Here is a 17,464-nt window from a genome sequence, read left to right as displayed (position 1 = left end):
CAAGATTCATAAACCAACAATAAACTATGGTTAGGCTGGCTAGCAATCCTGGCTTGTTAGGGAGCAACAAACCAAGATCCTGGGTTCAAATGTCACAGAAAACCAAGCTTAATTGCAGTCTTCTGATTTTGTTTCTGTCTTTGACTGTGGAAAGGTTGGCCAGTGTGCTTGAGCAGGCCACTTATTCACAATAAACCACAAGAAGTAAGCCAACTCTCACTTATTGTAACATGTGAATATAGCTAGTAAGAGGAGTCAATTAACCATCTTCCAAATGCTCTTTGCTTCTAAATCCTTTTATAAAGGTTTTTTCTGTTACATTTTGCCAAAACTTACTTTCAGTCTGTGCATATACACTGAAGGTGAAAGAAGAACGTGTTATGTGACCAGTGGAATATTTCCACTTATAGGCAAACCTAGGGTTTTAGTAATCTTAGTCACTCCATATCAAGGTTAGAATTTTCCAAATTCACTTTTTTCATATCTTGCCTCTCTCCGTGCCCCTGCATGGCATGTTGTAATAACCTTTTATGTGTTACACTAATACCATGTTGATTTTTGGTCAGAGCACAGGCTCATTCTTTCAAGTGTTTGGTTGCATTACACTTTTCAGTTTATCTCTGTTCTGTTACCGTGTTCAGAAGTTGTTTTATTGTGTGTGTGTGTGTGTGTGTGTGTGTGTTTAGTAGAATTTAAGGGGTTTTGTCCAAACATTTCATACTTATTCCACATACTACACATAGTTGACTGTGCCTCAGACATTATAGTACTGCCAACAATGCATATTGAAAATATCACTTGAATTAATTAACATAGTAAATAAGTGCTCTGTAACTGCAGGCTGAAGCCCTTTTCCTCTAAGGATTATTTCTTTAATCTAGTAGTACCCACAATAGTCTTTACCTAACTTTTTACTTGGCAAAAAAGCAATGTAAGAGATGGGAAGGCAATTTAATCAGATTCTCCTTTGCTGCTGCAGTTCCCTGTACCCCAACTTTGTGACATCAGAGTGACACCACTCAACCTTGTGACATCAGAATGACACCACTCAAACCTCTCTGTTTCTTCAGCAGAAAAGTAGTGGACAAATTTTGACAAAACAAACTTCAAATCACCCTTGACAACCATTAACTAACCCTGTTAGTTAGCAGGTCTTGTGATGATTTACCACATAGTACTTGCATGGGGAGTTGTTTTGAGTGGCTGTTACAGCTTACCAATGGTGTCCAGGGGCTGCCTTAAGCATCTGCATATCAGAAGCATGCTGTAACAGTCAAAACAATTCCTTCTATGAGTACCATGTGGTGGAGCATCACTGGACCAGCCACCAACTAGTGGTTTCGAATGGTATTGTTCCAGCTTTCAGTTACAAGTGTCAACACAGCATTATAATATGTCAACAAAACTAAAAGTTGGAAGAGGTTGATAATTAAGAGCTATAAGTCTTTTGAATTTACTTATAAAGCTTGCGATCCATATGCACAGTCTTCACATCTCACAGGTTGGGGAGCATGACTGGAACCTGGCACAGGAGGCTTCAGGGTGAACAAGCCATTTGAGAAAATTACTTACAGTCTTTTACATAAGCAGATGCTTTCACTATATCAAAAAATTGTTCTACAAGCAGAACAGCAGCATGGGATTTCACCCATTGTGTTTGAATTTAGGCTGAAAATGTTTCAAAGAATATTAATTTTATTTACTCTGGTATGTTTAAAGCATTTGATTAGCTGGAGGCTGTACAAAATATTTTCCCCTAACAGTAAAGCAAGCAAAAAATATGCTTCTTCTTATGACTCAAACTCAAGATTTTTTATTTTTTGGGGGGCATGATGTATTTACCTGAGAGATAAAAGGAATTTTCTTTTTAAAAGGAAGGTAATTGATTTGGTTGATTTCAGTTTCTCTTTTGGAATGGTGTAAAGAAAGATGAATTGTTTTTAAAGGTTTTACATTTGGCTCTTTAAATGACAGATGCAGGAGTTCCAGCAGTTAGTCTACAATTCAATAGACTCTCCCATTCTTTCTACAAATATATAATAGTTCGGTCCCAAATCTTTAGTATTGTGCCAAATTAAATATAGGTCGCTTGAGCAAATCTAGCTATGCAAACACACTTCTGAAAAATATGTTCACTTTATACTGACAGGCTCTAACTTTGTGTGGATCCTTAATTGTACTGGCATGAAGTCAAGACAATTCCCAGACCATTAGCCTAACTGCTGTTGAACTTCTAGAAAGACCACATTTCCCATCATTTGTAGGCGGATATGAACTCCACTGTTTTTACACCATGCTTTGGAATCGCCCTTTTGCAAAAAAAATTTTCTCCCAGGTTCAAAAGTCCAGCCTGGTTTTTATTACTAGGACTTTGAAGTAATAAGATGGTTTGTGTCTTTACAAGAGGTTTATTACTCCAGAACACTGATTTCCTCCATTTATTATTTTTAATAAATGAATTGCCCATTTGCAGAGATGTCTAAATAGGGCCTAAACTATAATAAACTAGCATGCCCAAAAGATTGAAGACATAACCATACTATTTTGTATAGCTTTAGAGTTTTATATTTTTTTCTGATGCTATATATTTAGGAGCTGGGTGAATAAACTTGACAGGAATTTAGTCCCCCCCCCCCCAGCCTGGGCAGGTTGCCTGTTTCATGCCTGACTGAGTCCTGCTACTGTTAAGGATATGCTGAAGTGTGTGTTTTTTCTGACTTTAACTGCATTGTGACAAAATCCAGAGTCCAGTGGATTGTGGGACCGTCATAAGATATGCCTTGCTCACAGATCCTATTTGTGATGGGAATATAAATGATAACATTTTCTCTTTGTGGTAAAGATATGCATTGTGTATGTACATTTGAAGCAGAAATTGGAAATAAATTTTAGTGAAACTCATATTTTTAGAAATGTATCGGTAATTTTTAATGCTCCTTCAGATATGTATAAAATAATGTTAAAGCTTCAGGATCTAAAAGTTTGGTTTCACGAATGGAAGGAACTCATTTTCTGAGAATAAATCTTCAGAGTAGAAAGACCCTATCCCTTAATGGATCCAGTTTTTAAATTCTCCATATTGAACTGTTTTCTAGACTTTATATGTTTTCAGGCATTTCCAACTTTCCCATGCTCTTAAGGTAATAAGATTTGACATACCTCTGCCTCTCCATGGAGTATAGGAAAGCTGGAAATGTCTGTAAATGGATAACGTTAGAAGAAATGGGTTGGATCCAAAGGTTCCATTGCAAAAATAGAAGAGCTTTTGCTCCAACCATCATGTTTTCCTATTGACAGGGTATGAACTCTGTTCTCAGTGTAAATTCTCAGTGTTCTGAACATATAACTGGGGATGTGCAATAAAAGCCTAACTGCTTGTTAGTTTTCCCCCATTCTTTGAGGGATGCATGTTTGTATAATCCCTTTATTTGAAATGATACATTTAAACATAATATTTTAAAGCATTTAAACTGGCAAAATCCTCATTTTACTCCATGTCAAGGTGGAACTTTTTAAACTAACTCCCACAGATACGCAAACTATCACACAGGTGCATATTCTCCAGGAAATGCTGGGAAAGAATGCTCACCAGTAAAAACAACATTTCATATCCAACATTTGCCATGTTTAAAGTCAAATCATTGAAAGAAATGCACTTGCATCCATTGATTTCAGTGAGCCTGACTTATGTTAGATATCAGCTGTAGGCTCTCCCTATTAAGAGAACAGTGACTTTTCCATTGTGATAGCATGTCATGTACTGATGATATCAATTCCACCTCAAATATAGTATTCACACACGGCCCTACCTCAAATTGCCAGTATCAAAATTTCATTCTGAAAGTCTTTTGTTGTTTTCGACATGTAAGGACATATTGTATTCAGGCTGCAGTGCTTCTCCAGTTCTGTGTTTACACATAGGCTTTGGGCATCTTCTGTTAATTACTTTTGGCGTGTTCCTGCTTTTTCCTGTTCTTACTGAACTCAATACAGTTTGTGATAAATGTTATTGCAAGTTCTTGTTCTCTATCAACTCTGTTGTTACATAGTTTTATAGTTTTAAATTGATGAAAGAATATTTATTGTGAATTAGAAGCTGCCTTGAGAGGAGAGCTTATAAATACTTTAAATAAATAAGTTCTGCTTTTAGGCTATAAGCAGCTCTAACACTCTTATTTACCTTCAATATCTTGTACAATTGTACAAATACTTTTCATAATTATCTGGGCTTGGTTAGAACCCATTGAGATAAATGGGACAGGTAAGTCATGACTAAAGTTTGGTTGATTTCAGTGAGAACTAAGTGCAATTAATGCATCCCCCCCCCCTTTTAAGCTTGTTTAAGAAACTTTATGTGCACACGCATGCACACACGCATGCTCTCTCCCTATCTTTGTTTCCCATCTTGGGCATCTACAAGTACAGTCATACCTCAGGATAAATAGGCTTCAGGTTGAACGCTTTTGGGTTGCGCTCTGCGGCGACCTGGAAGTAACGGAGTGCGTTACTTCCAGGTTTTGTCGCTCGTGCATGCGCAGACAGTCAAAATGACGGCATGCACAGAAGCGGCGGAATGCGACCTGCGCAGACGCACTGTCACGTCTTGCATTCTGTTCAGGATGCGAACGGGGCTTCGGAACGGATCCCGTTCGCATCCCGAGGTACCACTGTACCTGAATCTTAACTTGAAGCAGACTAGCAGACTAATATTTTCTTTTATCACTTCCTTTGCTATTTTTTTTCTTTTAGAAGGATAATATTATATTAGTATTTCTATTTACTTTCTTTGAAAGTGTACTTTCAAATATACCTCTATTTTCGAAACATTTGTGAGTCCTATCCCCTACATTTCTGTCCTTGCACATTCACATAGCTTTATGTTTTAGGGTATGCAAACAAAAAGTAGTTTCATTCCTCCATCCATTCAAATTGCATTCATCTAGTTTTCATTTTTTGATTTTTCAAACTCATCCCCCTTTTGTTTTTCATTAAGGGGAAACTCAGCCAATTTTCTGCTACTTGTAGCATAGTATCGTTTTCTATTCAGTGGTATGAAATTTGTAGGCTTCCTAGTAATCTTGATGTTAGGAAATTTAGCACATTTCAGATAGTTATGACAAAGGATCTCATTTTATAGGCAATTAAAAAAGGCTGGCATAAGAGAACACTACACAAGTTCCTACCATTTCTTTGCTAATTTTATGTAGTTATTCCTTTTGAAATGTGGACATCTGCAGTGATCTAATTTCTAGTGCTTTATTTTCTTCCCTCTTTGATGTACAGTGGCCTGGATCCAAAGAGCTAAGTGTGGAGTTCCATTTAGTGAACTGTACTTTCTGCCTCCTCCTTTCTGTCTGTAACTCCATGTTCCCTCCAAAGCAAGTGGAATAGGGTCTACAGTTGTGGGGGAAATTGGCAGAAATCTGAAACCCTTCTCCTTGCATGAGTGGAATTGCCATTGACTCTTAGCCAATGTTTTCATCTTATAATTTTCCTCTTTCTTTGTCTCTATTTCTGTAATGTTTTTCATTCTTCCACACAGATTACTTAATCCTTGTCTTATATCACTTGCCTGTTATATTTTCTCAGAAGTTGATCTGTAACCCTTCTTTTTCTCTAAGTGGCATCATTCACACATCATGGTATGCCATAAATCGTGGCTTACTGTGTATGAGGAAATGGGGCCAGTTCACTAGTAATTTTTAGCTGTGAGCTGATAAACCACTCCTCACCCCCACCCCCACCTTGTATATCTCTATTTTCTGTTTTGCTGAACAGGAACTCTTACAGAATACTGTGACTTTAAAAATCACCTTCAGGGCCACAAACGTTCCCCCTGAAACCTGGCTTCTTCCATATATACTGTGCATCAATTACTAAAATAAGCTGTGAATTATTTTAATATTCAGATCTGAAGGTGTTATAAAATATGAATTTGACATTTGAAATAGTAAAAATTAGTACACTGTTACAGATCAACATTCATTTGTAAATATATTGTTTTGGATATGATGGCAAACTCTGGTCTTATAATGCTTCTATATAAATATATGGTGCAACCACGTTTTGAATACTGTGTACAGTTCTGGTCGTCATCCTCAAAAATGATATTGTAGAGTTGGAAAAGGTTCAGGAAAGAGCAACCAAAATGATCAAAGCAATAGATCAGGTTATAATATTTCTGTTTTTGTAGTTCAGAGAACAGGCTTGTAGAAGGCAACATGGTAGAAATGTATAAAATAATGCATGGTGTAAAGGAACTGGGCATAGAAAAATAATTACTGTTTTCTCATAACACTAGAACTTGTGGACAACTAATGAAGCTAAATGATGGAAGATTCAGGACAGACAAAATAAAGTACTTCTTCATGCAGCACATAGTTAAATTTGTTCCCATAATAGGCAGTTTGACAACTAACCCTGATGGCTGTGTTCTACTTCCACTTTCAGAGGCAGTATGCTTCTAAATACCAATTTGCTGGTAACCACAGAAGGGGAGAGTGTTGTCACACTCAGGTCCTGCTTGTGTGCAGCCACTCAAAATTCAAAATGTGCCCACAAGTCCAAAAAATATTGATGACCCCGTTGTACATGCATGAGCTTTGGACCTTATCTACACTGGGTAGCATCAAACTAAGTCATAGAGTAGCCTCGTTGATTTCACTAAGCTTCAGAGTAGGCCCCTTGTTTATTGATTTCAGTGGGCCTACTCTGAGTATGACTCTGTTGAATATCACCATTAGCTTTCTCTCCTCAGTGTTGAACAAAAATGCCTCCCATTCTCTGCCATAGTTGTAGATAGCAAATTTGAAGCCAAGGTCTGTTTGTTATTTTTTTTAACCTCAGCAGTAGTTTTAAACCACTTCAGCTATCTTTGTTTTCCCAGACAGAGTCTTAGAAACTAGTTTGAATGATATGAATATTCTTTGCTAGTGATCTTGAGTTCTGCATTGCAGAACTTCTGTTCCGAGGATTCTCTGAAAAGATTGGCATGGAGATACCATCAGAAGATGAGCAAGGACATTTTTATTTTGAAAGACATTTAATCTCTATCTGTAAACTAATTTTTTGTTTTTTGGTTTTATATGCATTGGGTACATTGAGCTTTTTGGTGTTAATTTTTTGTATTTTTATTTTTCATAAATGTTCAGATTATAAACTACGTTAAATTTATAAAAGAAAAGCATTGCAGAACCATGTGAACAAACATGTTGTTTGTATAGGTTTTATTTTATACAGATTTAGTTGCTGTTACTGCATTATACCTTATACTCTGTTTCCCGTTGACTGTTGTAGCAGTACAAAACAAGGCTATAACAATATGCTTCCTTCAGAATTTAAACATGCTTCAGTGGGCTTTTATTGTCAGAGTCTGGCCTGGTTTATGCTGGTTAATGCAACAAAGTGAGTATTACTTGAGATGTTAATGCTTCGGATAATTACAGCTGAGAGGCACCTGTTTAAGGAAGTGCAAATGCTCTGTATTATTTGGGGGTGGGAGAGAGGCAGTTGTAAATAATATTCCCAAGAATAACTATGAGAGCTTGGGAGCAGATTTTTAAAAATTGTGTGTGTAACACATTTGTTATGTAACTTTTTAAAATAAAAGTTATGCATTTCTGAGTTACAACTAGATCTTAGATACATGAGAATGTCCATCAAATTCAAAATCTAGACTGTGCTATATATATTTCTAGTGCAGAATAGACTGTGAATGGGAAGTCCTCAGTTAAACAGCATCCCAACAATTAACTCTCTAGTGATCTTAGGCAAGCTATTACTGTTTTCACCTCTGCTCTCTGTAATATTAGAATCATAGTATCAGCCTGCCTTACAGGGTTGTTGCCAGAGTTGCTGAGATAATGTCTATAAAGGGCTATTTATATGGTAAGGATTTTTTTTCTCCTTTCACAAATACAGCTTGTACTTCATTATATATACTTTACCTCTCCTTTAATACACTGAGGACACGGGGTAGAGCATAATCATGTGTCTTTTAAAAAGTAATGTGGAAGATGGTCCTAAATGTAAGCATTATTAATAACCCTCATGGTCCTGGCAATCCTTTCTAATAATAAAGTGTTGGAGCTGTCAAATGATGGCACAAATATCCTAATCTACTTAGATAGCTTTTTAATCCGAGTCATCAATCATGTTTTATTAGCTTTAACAGAGTCAAGCTGCTGTCATTTAAATGTTGCACTAGGACAATGTGCCGACAATGTTCTGCAGGTGTAACTTTCACTCAAATGCTAAGTCTGCACAGCAAGCTAGATTGTGCTCATGTTGGGAGAGAGTGCCATCTTCAGTTTTAACTATCCACTGAGCTTCTGAATTTTGCATCTTTGTAGGGTGTAAAATTATACTTCCTATTCTAAAGGAAAGGGTGGGAAGCAGGATTCTCAATACGATACGTGACCATCAATAAACTGAATTGTTATTTTTAAAACTATTAAATATTGTTTTACACAACTGTTGCAACATATGCCTTAAAATATGCTAAAGGCAGCTAGTATAATAATAGTTGCAATAGTAATAACAATAACATTAGACAATACTCAGAATATTTATTTCCTACCTTAACATGCAAAGTACTATTGAAAGCACATATTTGTACTACTGCAGCAAAAATATACTATGGTAAAAATGGTGGTAACATGGATGAATAAAAAAGTCTTATCAGAATTGTTTGTTTTTTGTTGAGTTGATTTTGCCTATGGAGGAGAGAGAACAGATTTTCTGTGGATATTAAAGTAGTGTCCACTTTTATTTGGCAGTTCTCTTTTTCTGGTATGTTACCAAAAACATCTACTGAATTCTTACATGCTAGTCCTGGGACAGATATGATATTTATTCTTACCACTACTGCTGCTTCATTTAGAAAACACATTTTTTAAAAATAAAATAAAAACGCTTTAGTGTTAGTATGTTTACACTTCATCTAGAATGAATCATTGATATAGTGTATGTGTATATATAGACATAGTTCTGTGCATTTAAATTTTAAAGCGATTCGATACAATAAGAAGCAGATGTGTCACAGTGACAGCAGGCAAGTAGGGGCTGGGGAGCTGGGTTCATTAAAAGAGCCTTGGGATAAATGCACCACATAAGATACCCACTGAAAGACAGAAGCTGTTGATGAGGGTGACCTCTGAATGCAAGTCATCTTACTATAAACAGAAGGGTGTGGAAAGCCATTGGTCTGAGCCAAGCTTGTTTACTATCCCGATCTCACTTTAGTTAACTTAAGTAAGCCCACTGAGCCTGCGGTGACTGCTTAAGGAAGAACAAAGTGTCTTTCGTTCTACCTGAATTTGAGACAATCGTGCTGTCTGCAGAATTATCTGATCCTGTAACTGGCTACACATTTCCAGTGTTGGGTAGAGGAATTTTGTTGGTGCAGAACTTAATATATGCTTCCCCCCCTCCCAAATTTGAGTCAAAGTGTCTGGGGAATTCTTTTAAATATCTTGAGAGGGAAATGAGGTAAGCCTGTAATTTATTTCCATATGTGACAATGATTAGCATGTTCAGAAAGCAATTGAGACAAAATAGTGTCTGTTTATTTAATCAAATCATTAATGAGATTTTTTCCTATTTAGGGATAATATTCCTTAGTTTACTTTGCATGTTTTTATAGTTTTTTTTTAATTGATCACATCTCATATGTGTGGAAGTTATTAACTGCTCTAACTTCAACCATCAGTCATAAATGATAGTTATTTAAATATGCATTCATGATATTTATACATTTCACAGTAAGCATCCTGCTTTTTTACTAATATGTGAAATATTTAATTATGTTTCGGGAGAGACATAAGATCATCAGACATTTGGCAGAAATACGTTTTCGTTCAAAAAAATAATAGTACTGTACTATATTTTTACTCAGAAGTTACCCCTACTGTGTTCTGTGGGGCTTACTCCAGGATAAGTGTGTTTTGAATTTTAGCCTCTGTGTGTTTCACGGAATACATTTTACATACTTGTTTTGTAACATACATACATAGACTAATGGCTGTTTGGAATAGAAAGCAACACATCATTTATAGTATTTCTTTCATTGTTAGATATTTCTTTCATTGTTAGATATTTTAATCTGACATGCCAGAGCTAAAATGTTGAACTTGCTTTTTGTAGCAGTTTATCTGGGTTTAAAAATCATTCATAACATTTTGATATAGTTTATAGTGATACAAGTAATGCATTTGGCTGTAACACAATAGTAGTTAAGCAATGCTATAGCTATGTATACATAAATGTTTTTTCTACCTTGTAAGGAGAAAAACAGACCATAGAGTTTTGTGCTATATTGCACTTCAGGATTCGTAATGTGAATTGGCGTTAACAACTACTGCTTCTTAAATGTCTCTTTCATTCAAGAGAACTTGGGAGAGTCTTTTGCTTCAGGAGTATTTTATTACCTTAGAAAAGGAAGTAAAGTTTTGGAGAGAAAAATAAAATGCTTGAACTGTCCACTTGTGAAAATAGATTTAGAGCTGCAGGGAGTTGTATTGTTAAGGGACACTGTTTTGCAGAAAAGTATGATAAATTATTACAGCCAATATGCTCCTCAACTTGGTTCGTAAGGTCTAGTGAACAGCAAGCAGCAGTATCCAATTACATGTTTCTTTTCTTAGATTGCTTAGTATTTTCATATTTCAGTTCAGCTGAACCATTTTTTTAAAATCAGACAGGGTTTGGCTTCTAAACTAAAAGCTTTTAGAACACTAAAATTTTACCTATGAACAACTCCTACTAGTACATTTTAAAATGTTTAGATTAAACAACCCCCTTTTCAAAAATATTTTTGTTAGGCTTTATTTATAATTACACTGTGGTTTTATAAAATAGTTTAATGAATTTCATAAATTGAAACATAAAAGTCCTCTCAAATTTAATGTTGTAAAAATGATGAGTGTATGTTTAGAAAACGCAAGACAGCTGTTAAAGAAAGACAAATGTCAAACAACTTATTAAATGTATGTTGAATGATAACGGGTATTATTTTCTTACCAGTGTGTAATGTGAGATGATGAACAAATATAATGTGCATTATATCTAGGTTAGAATTAAATAACATTGGTTAAAAACCTGTTTTTAACATTTGGAGCAGTCTGACAGAGATGTCTAAAAATATTTTCCTGTGATTTAAATGTGCATTAGTACTTCTATTTGTGAAATGCTCGGTTATGGGAAACCAACAAGAAATTTGCGCTCTCTCTCTCTCTCTCTCTCTCTCTCTGTGTGTGTGTATATATATATATAATATAATATTATTATTGCAAAAATTTTATTAGTTTTTACAATATCAGCGACAAACAAAAAATTTTATATAGAAATTTTTATATAAAAGAAATTTGCCCTGTATATAAGCCCAATGAAGTAAATAGAAACATTGATTATAAGCAAATAGAAAAAAATCAGTACAAACTCATATACTTTAGAAAGGTTCTAAGTTTTTCTCTCTCTAATTGACTTTTAAAGATTCACAAGACAATCCTATGTATGTCCACTCAGAAGTGCCACTGATATCAATGGGAGTAACTTTCAAGTACATGTATGTTATAGGATTTCAGTCTTAAAGTACAATATAGTTGAACTAAGTGGGATTTACTTCTGAGTAGACATGCATATAATTTTTAGTAAAGCAATACTGTCAGGTTTTTTTAAAAAATAAATCCTGGTATTTCATTAATATGAAGATATAAATAAATTTATTTATGTAAATGTAGACATATTTACATTTCATCTTATAACTCTGGGCCAGCAATGATATGATTTTAAAACAAAAGAAAAATAGATCCGATATACTTATTTCTAAAAGTACTCAGTAGTGAAAAGATACTTGTTAAACAAAAAGGGACTACATTAATATTAGTTGTAAGGCACTAATAGTTAGAACACAACAGTGAAATTGACATCCTTGCTTGGATGGGCTTGGATGGGTTAGAACATAATTATTAGTTTAATAAATACTCAGATGCAAATCTTGTAAGCCTATTTATAACTGATCAAAATTGTAATTTTAGAAATTGTTATCTATTAAGAGAGCCCCTAACTATTGAAGATAGGTGTGACTAGGGATCGCCCCCCCCCCCATATGACTGGCAGTAAATATTAAAGGAGGAAAAAAGACAATATGTGTGGATTTTTACACAGACAACTAATACAAAGAGAAGCAGAAAACATTAATTGTAACAAATAAAGAAGCCTTAAACAACAACAACTTGTGCAGAAGTGTGACATGTAGCATTTTGTATGCTCCAGACAGTTATACATTAACAGTGAAATTCTAGGAATGCCTACTCAGATGTAAGTCCCACTGAGTAAAGTGGAACTTGCTTCAAGGTATAGGTGCATAAGATTGCAGCCTATAGCTACAGTCCTATACATAACTACTGAAAGTAAGTTTAATTGAACTCAACTGGACTTACTTTAGAAACATGGCTAGGATTGTGCAATTAGTTGAGTACCCTTTTCAGATAAGCAACAACAGAAATAAAAAACTAAAATATAATTAAAAAGGATTTGTTATATATTTGATACACATTTATAATCGGTGACATTTCAGTTCATCCACTGTCTGAAGGTCTCCCCCTTCTTCCAGAACTACCTTCCAGAGCATCATCAGTGTGGTGACATCTCTTACTTCGTTCAAATACCTAAACAAAACCCACATTTTCTATGAAATTTTGGCACAACTGCCTAGAACAGTGGTTCACTATTAGGTCATTACTGAGGATCCCCTATTTTTCAAAAGCCAAGCCACCCCCCCCCCCCACTTTTGAACATTTTGATTACTCTAATTACCTCTACAAAGCAATTTTTTAAATAAAATTTGGGTAGCCCCAAATAAGCAAAGAATTTTAGGCATGCTAAAAAAGCAGACTAGGGTTGAGCGATACCTGGTTTTCAGCATTGTGATATATCAGCAGCTAAACATCAGGATATTCTGATATATCACAGTGTTTGAAACTGGACATCAGGTGTGGGGATGAGGAAAGGAGCAGTCACAGAGACTGGGTGGGTGGGATGCATGCAGATGTAGGGATTGAAGGAGTTGTAGTAATGGAGGTCAGGCGGGTAGGTTGTGTGCAGATCAGGTGGGATGAGGGAAGGAGCAGCTGCAGAGATTGAATGGGGGGAGGAGAGGAAGCAGAGACCCCTCTGCCACATGGTAGAGGAGATGAAGATGGGGGGTTGCATCAAGCCACAGCCAGTGGTGGCAGCCAGAGAAGATACACATCCGCTGTGGCTGCTGCTGCTTTCCTGTTGACTGAGAAAAGCTGCTCTTTCTCAGTGCCAGGGGAAGGTAGTGCCATAGTGCCTTAAACTGAAAGTGATCAGCTGCCCTGTTCTCTGCCAGCGTGAGGGGCAGGCAACTCACATCACTAGTGTGATTGGCTGAGATCATGTGATATTGGCGGTACCTTGAAGTCGGTTACCCTGTTCTCCCTTGCGTGTGGAGTGTTATATTACTGCGTATTACCGGGTCAAAATTGTTCAGGTTACAGACTCCGCTAACCGAGAAATAGTACCTCGGGTTAAGAACTTTGCTTCAGGATGAGAACAGAAATCGCGCGGCGGCAGTACGGCAGTGGTGGGAGGCCCCATTAGCTAAAGTGGTACCTCAGGTTAAGTACAGTTTCAGGTTAAGAACGGACCTCCAGAACGAATTAAGTACTTAACCCAAGGTACCACTGTATATAGAAGAATCACACAGTGCTAAAATAGACCATAAAATTTGACACATTACCATGCAAATATGACCAGAAAAAAATACTTGGAGAGGGAAGGCAGGGGATGGGGTCATGGACCCCTAATTGGGAACCACTGACCTAGAGAGATGTTAGAGCAGGGTATGACCATAGAAGCCTGTAAAGGTAAGGACAAGGATCTTATGCTGAATGTGGAAGTAGATAGAAAGCCGGTGAAGGGATTTAAGAAAGGGTTTCATATGATCAGAGTTACAAGATACGTAAATGATTTTGGTACCAGAATGCTGGGTGGAAATGGAGGACCAGATGAGGCAATGAAGGAGTAGAGAGGTCACCCTCTGGGTTCAAGTACACTTCCACTTGTCCCACCGCTTTCTTCCAGGAAAACCCGCTGTTTACCTCTGAATTGGCGCATGGGAAAAGCAGAATTGTGAATGAACTATCTGTCAGCCTAACGTGTCTCATAAGTGTTATGAGAATAAAGTGGGATATAGGTAGTGGTGGTCAGTAGAGAATTTATATAAGCTGTGTTGAACTTGAAAGAGTAAGGGGGGAGGGAAATAAACTTTTGTTATGATATTTTGTCCTTTCTGTTGTGTGTTGCATCCTTCATATTCTCCTCCTCTGCCAAATGTGGGATTCAAGTTGGAGTATTTGATCAGTAGGCCATCTTCTGAATGTTCACAACAGTTTCCATTACTTATGAATTGAAAAAGGAATATGAGTTACAGATTAGCTTATAAACTCATTGTGCTTCTTACTGAGCCACTTCCAAATGCTAAAAAACATTTATGTTGCAGGCTGCATTTCTCCAGATTGTCTGAGCCCACAAAATGCTACTGGAAGCAGACTGTTAAATAAATCAAGATTCTAGACCACCCCTTCTCTTGCAGCCTCTGTTGCTGCAGCAGAACGTGATGGCAGGCTGTTTCTCTTAACCTCTTGGTCTAGTGTTCTAGCCATAATCCTACAATAGGAAACAGGCTGAAAATTTGTATGGATCACCTTAGGTGTGTTTGGTAAGACAATCCCTCTACTTCCATGAGCCAGTGTTTACCTGATCTTATGACAGGAAGGTGGCATTATGTGGCATCCTCTCAAGCTGTCTGTACACCTGTCATAATGCATGTTGCCAGCTGTTCCATCATTGCATCTTGTGCCAAGTGCACATAATGCACCTGAGAATGCACACAAACTTCTGCATGTTGCCATCTGTTCTCACCATTGGACCTTGAACACAATTCTGAGAATCAATGTAGTGTACCAATACTATTTGAAAGGTATCTGACTTGTGAGCAGAGTAAAATATTGTTATTGAGTAGCTCAGTTCAGCTGAAACCTCATACATGTCCCAGAACTATGTGTATAAATTGGCTTTACTCTGAGCAATGAGTGTTGTCATTGTGCTAGATAGGGAAAGCCCCTAAAGTTCATGCTAGCCCTGATCCTATGAATGCCCGCTGGCAAACACATCCTATATCCTTATTAAATCAAGTGCTCTTTTTGCGTTTCCTGAAGAAATCCAAGCTTGCCCATTTTCAAGAATAGCAAGATCATTCTTAATAAAATAAGTTTTTGCTCTTTGGCATGATATTTAGTTGATATGATTATTTTATTGTTTTACAAATAAAATAGTAGAATGGCAACCCTGATGCAGTTATTACTAGTTCACAGGACCAAGCACCGTAATAATGGTTTTCATTGATCACTGCTAAATTGCTCTGTTTGGCAAGGTGCATATGACCATTGCAACTCCCAAGTAGTATTGTCAGTTCCCCAAATTAGCACTTTCAGTAAATATGCAGATCTGGTAGTAAGAAGTTCAGATAACGTATCCGTTATCTTCCTAGGTCCTTTAGTTCAGTGTCTTTGCCCATAGGTTTAAGATTTAGGCCCAGTTCAGACATAACAGTGGTTTCCTGTTCCATGTCTACTAGCAGATGGAGATTGGACACATCTCCTTTTAAATACACCACAGTTCCTGGTAATCACGAAAGCCAGTTAACTGTCATTTGTTCAAACTATGATGAATGAGAAAAATGCAGAATCAAATGAGTGTTTTCAAATCCTGGCTTGGTCTTAAGCCATAGTTTAAACAAGCCTCAAATCCTTCAGTTCAGATATGGGGGAACTGTGGTTTGTTTAAAACAGTTGTAGAGGGCCTTTCTCCCAGCATGCCAGATCTATACCTGCCCTATCCTTTACAAGCTACATTTGACAGGTGAGTGAGGCCACTCACCTGTCAATCACCTGACATCACAATGGTATCAAGTGACAAGGCTCTTTGAGGGGGTCACTCCTAGTGTCCCTTCAAAAAAAGCTTGCTCCAGGTTCACAAAGGGGTTTGCATTAAAACCCCTGTTAAAACAGGATTTTCGCTCCTTTTTAGCAGTCATTTCAATGCAAACCATGATTTTGGAGCAAGGTGTGTTCCAGCCACCTATCAACTTTTGGAGCGGGGAGTGTACCTTTATTCAGCAATAATTCGGAGCTTATTTTAAGCTCCTAATTGTTCCTTTAAGGCCACGATGGTATTCGCTCTACCCCAACATCACATATGACATTAGGTATGGGCCAGGTGGGTGTGGTTTTCCAAGAATGGCCTGATGGGTCAAAGTGGGGCCTTGGGCTAGACATTCTTCACTTCTGGTTTAAAAGCAGAAGCAAAAGCTGCTGATTTTCTTGCATATGCAAATGAAGGGAGTAGGATGGGGAAACCTGACTCTTCAGTGGCTTCTGTTTACAGATCTGGTAAACTAAATTGCCTTTTTAATCAACAGAATGTATAAAATACCAGTTTCAACTCTTTTAAATAGTAGAGGGTTCCTAACTTGTGTGTATCCTAGAATAACTATTTCTAAACATACGTCTTGATGTCCACTTATACTGCTGTAAATAGAAAGATTTAGGGGGATATTAAAGGAAAGCCATGTTTTGCAGAGGCTTCAGTTTGTCATAGTAAAGGAGAGTAAAATAGTCTGATGCAAATACTCACTACCCTTTGTTGCCAAGACATACAAAAGGAGAAAGCCTTTGCTAAAGGCACCAGAGCCTATGCTACTGCAGCTTATGAAGGGTTAAATTTGTGCTTTAAAAAAAATCACCTTTGAATGGAAGCTCTGCAAGTCAGATCAATCTGTAGAGGAAGAAATGGAAGATACTTCCCATGTGATGGGGTCACAGAGGAGGGCTACATTCCCCTGTGCTAACTTTCTGGGAGCCACATGCCAGCAGTAGGTGAGCCCCAAACCAAAGTGGATGGGGCCTGAGCCGACAAAGTGCTCTTGCTCTCCCACTCCCTGTAACAGATTCACACACAGGCACTTATACAGCCTCCCTCTGCTGTTGCTCAGATGACTTAGAAACAAGTGAGCAGTAGGAAAGAAGATACTGCAGAAGGGGCAGGCATACACTCATACACAGACATATGGAATTGGCTTCCCTTGTCTCTCACCCTTCCAGTCCTTGATCAAGTGATCTACTTGATGAACTCCTTGGACCTTTCCAGCCAGGAATTGCTAAGAGTCTTATTCTGGAAGGTCTGGGACCCTGACATCCTTCCCATTAGTTCTGCATTCATTTTCCCCTGGGAAAGTCAAAGGTAAGGGAAGCCTTCAAAAACTGCTACCTCAACACACTCTGACGGAACCACCACCTCGCACTCAGAGCTGGCTGGAGTGCGAGGAGAGCTATGATCTGCTGGAAAAAGACTATGAACAGCAGACTGGCCGGAAAGGTTC

The 17,464-nt window shown here is 37.4% G+C and overlaps 1 protein-coding gene across 45 annotated transcripts in view; it reads left to right on the top strand.

Annotated features, from left to right (window-relative positions):
- EYA4 (EYA transcriptional coactivator and phosphatase 4) overlaps nt 1-17,464 on the top strand; it is a 107,182-nt gene that overhangs the window by 31,035 nt on the left and 58,683 nt on the right. For 4 of the 45 annotated variants that reach the window (XM_083434952.1, XM_083434953.1, XM_083434966.1 and 1 more), the window contains exon 1: nt 9,247-9,489. The exons of 40 other annotated variants lie outside the window; for them this stretch is intronic. The gene's annotated coding sequence lies outside the window, so the exon portion shown is untranslated. Of the gene's footprint in view, nt 1-9,202; nt 9,490-17,464 lie in introns of those variants that run through there. One more of the 45 variants, XM_083434951.1, reaches the window with a different exon arrangement.

Source organism: Podarcis tiliguerta (genome assembly GCF_965153285.1).
Source record: "Podarcis tiliguerta genome assembly, chromosome: 3".
Lineage (NCBI taxonomy): Eukaryota > Metazoa > Chordata > Lepidosauria > Squamata > Lacertidae > Podarcis > Podarcis tiliguerta.
Note: the sequence above shows the minus strand (reverse complement) of the source record. Positions and strands in the feature narration are given on the sequence as shown.